We start from the raw sequence: 2,717 nt of genomic DNA, 5'->3' as shown, positions 1-2,717 counted from the left end.
GCCACCCCTACGTGCTGAGCTTCTCCCGTTTCGCTCGCAGCTACTCAGGGAATCCCGGTTGGTTTCTTTTCCTCCCCTTATTAATATGCTTAAATTCAGGGGGTTGTCACACATGAACTGAGGCTTATGTACCTTGCGGTTGTTATCGTCACATCTGGCTTGCGACTACTTTGTTTCAATGTCCAATATGTACCGTTGGACTCGGTTAACGGGCTGTTAGCCCGCGTGTGGTTTAACTCACTGATACCTTCCATTGCCCATACGCTAGTTTGTTTGTGTTCCTTTGGTCAACTTCCATACTTGAATCATTTGTGCTACCGCTGCTGCTTCGACGCTACTTTGACATCTTCGCTTCTATTTAAATAAATAAATAAGCTGAAGCTAGACATCAGTAAACACCACCACAGACACCACAAGCACGCCTTCTCCTCGTACTTCCGCCTCACGCGGGAACACGGACGCTCTAAATACTTCGAATTCCAATGCCAGTATATTGTAAACCACGGGTTCTTTAATGCTAGCGGGTCGTCGCGACCCTAGTTAACATCATGGTGCACGTCTCGTGACGGGTGTCACGGCGTAGTTAAATGTATGCGATACATTTCTCAAATATAAGCGCTCAGTCATCTGTACATCATGGTAGGTTCCCACGACGTGCAATATGCGTTCAACTTATCAATGTTCATGTGTCCTGCAGTTCACATTATGACGCGCAGTTAGCTGCGGTCTTCATCGATCCATGAGCCGAGTGATCCACTGCCGAGGGTGACTAACTTGCGTAAGCCGCCGCTGTGCGCGTATACCCGTTCCCCGTAGGGAGGAGCAAGCCGCCGCTTAGAGACGAAGCATAAAGTGTCCTCATTCCACATAGGGCAAGCTGGATGAATCCATTTTACCCAGGACGGCCGAAGCGGCGTGGACCAGGGGAGAACTGAACCTTATACTTCACACCACAGTAAGTCTACGTGTCCTCTTCCACATAGGGCAAGCTAGAACTAACTATCTTACCCAGGACTGCCGAAGCAGCGTGGACCAGGGGAGGAACACACTTTTCATGGAAACGTAAGGCATCCATGACTGCCATAACGTAAGCCGCCGCTGTGCGCGTATACCCGTTCCCCGTAGGGAGGAGCAAGCCGCCGCTTAGAGACGAAGCATAAAGTGTCCTCATTCCACATAGGGCAAGCTGGATGAATCCATTTTACCCAGGACGGCCGAAGCGGCGTGGACCAGGGGAGAACTGAACTTTATACTTCACACCACAGTAAGTCTACGTGTCCTCTTCCACATAGGGCAAGCTAGAACTAACTATCTTACCCAGGACTGCCGAAGCAGCGTGGACCAGGGGAGGAACACACTTTTCATAGAAACGTAAGGCATCCATGACTGCCATAGTGCGTAAGCCGCCGCTGTGCGCGTAAACCCGTTCCCCGTAGGGAGGAGTCAAGCCGCCGCTTAGAGACGAAGTATGAAGTGTCCTCTTCCACATAGGGCAAGCTAGAATGAACTATCTTACCCAGGACCGCCGAAGCAGCGTGGACCAGGGGAGAACTGAACTTTATACTTCACACCACAGTATTGAGTAATGTGCCCTCTTCCACATAGGGCAAGCTGGAATGTTCCATTTTACCCAGGACGGCCGAAGCGGCGTGGACCAGTGGAGGACTACACAATCATGAGGTTTGATATCGACTTGTGTGTTTCAATAGGATACCGATGGTATGGTTTGAACCGATTTGATTTAGCCATTCTGAAGTCATCACTTGGTTGAAGCGCTGAACTAGGGAGGCATCGTTTACATATATATTGGTTTTCGCATGCTCTACTAGGTTAATGTCATGAGGTTGGCTATCGAGCATGCCCAAGTGATGACTTGATTGTGTGCTTGCTTGAATTCTTCACATTTCATACCATCGGTTAGTTGTCGAATCATTCCTCGATCATAACCTTCGTTCTTGGTTCATGTATGCTCTCTTCCACATAGGGCAAGCTAGAATTAACTATCTTACCCAGGACCGCCGAAGCAGCGTGGACCAGGGGAGAACTATACTTTGTCTTGTATGCCCTCTTCCACATAGGGCAAGCTAGAACTAACTATCTTACCCAGGACCGCCGAAGCAGCGTGGACCAGTGGAGGACTATACTTTGTTCATAACACCACAGTATTGAGTAATGTGCCCTCTTCCACATAGGGCAAGCTAGAATGAACTATCTTACCCAGGACCGCCGGAGCAGTGTGGACCAGTGGAGGACTACACAATCATGAGGTTTGATATCGACTTGTGTGTTTCAATAGGGTACCGATGGTATGTTTTGAACCGATTTGATTTAGCCATTCTGAAGTCATCACTTGGTTGAAGCGCTGAACTAGGGAGGGGCATCGTTTACATATATATTGGTTTTCGCATGCTCTACTAGGTTAATGTCATAGGGTTGGCTATCGAGCATGCCCAAGTGATGACTTGATTGTGTGCTTGCTTGAATTCTTCACATTTCATACCATCGGTTAGTTGTCGAATCATTCCTCGATCATAACCTTCGTTCTTGGTTCATGTATGCTCTCTTCCACATAGGGCAAGCTAGAATTAACTATCTTACCCAGGACCGCCGAAGCAGCGTGGACCAGGGGAGAACTATACTTTGTCTTGTATGCCCTCTTCCACATAGGGCAAGCTAGAATGAACTATCTTACCCAGGACCGCCGGAGCAGCGTGGAC

At 48.7% G+C, this 2,717-nt stretch overlaps 2 non-coding genes across 2 annotated transcripts in view; both read right to left on the bottom strand.

Annotated features, from left to right (window-relative positions):
• LOC131292404 (large subunit ribosomal RNA) overlaps positions 1-126 on the bottom strand; it is a 4,085-nt gene extending 3,959 nt beyond the window's left edge. The window contains exon 1 of the ribosomal RNA XR_009190050.1: positions 1-126. This exon is cut by the window's left edge and continues 3,959 nt beyond it. This is a non-coding gene — a ribosomal RNA (large subunit ribosomal RNA).
• Positions 127-613: 487 nt separating this feature from the next.
• LOC131292401 (5.8S ribosomal RNA) lies at positions 614-768 on the bottom strand. Its single transcript, XR_009190047.1, has one exon. It is a non-coding gene; the product is annotated as a 5.8S ribosomal RNA (ribosomal RNA).
• Between the last annotated feature and the right edge of the window lie 1,949 nt (positions 769-2,717).

The sequence above is a fragment of the Anopheles ziemanni genome (genome assembly GCF_943734765.1).
Source record: "Anopheles ziemanni chromosome X unlocalized genomic scaffold, idAnoZiCoDA_A2_x.2 X_unloc_56, whole genome shotgun sequence".
In the NCBI taxonomy this organism is placed as follows: Eukaryota; Metazoa; Arthropoda; class Insecta; order Diptera; family Culicidae; genus Anopheles; species Anopheles ziemanni.
This window is presented reverse-complemented; position numbering and strand designations above follow the sequence as displayed.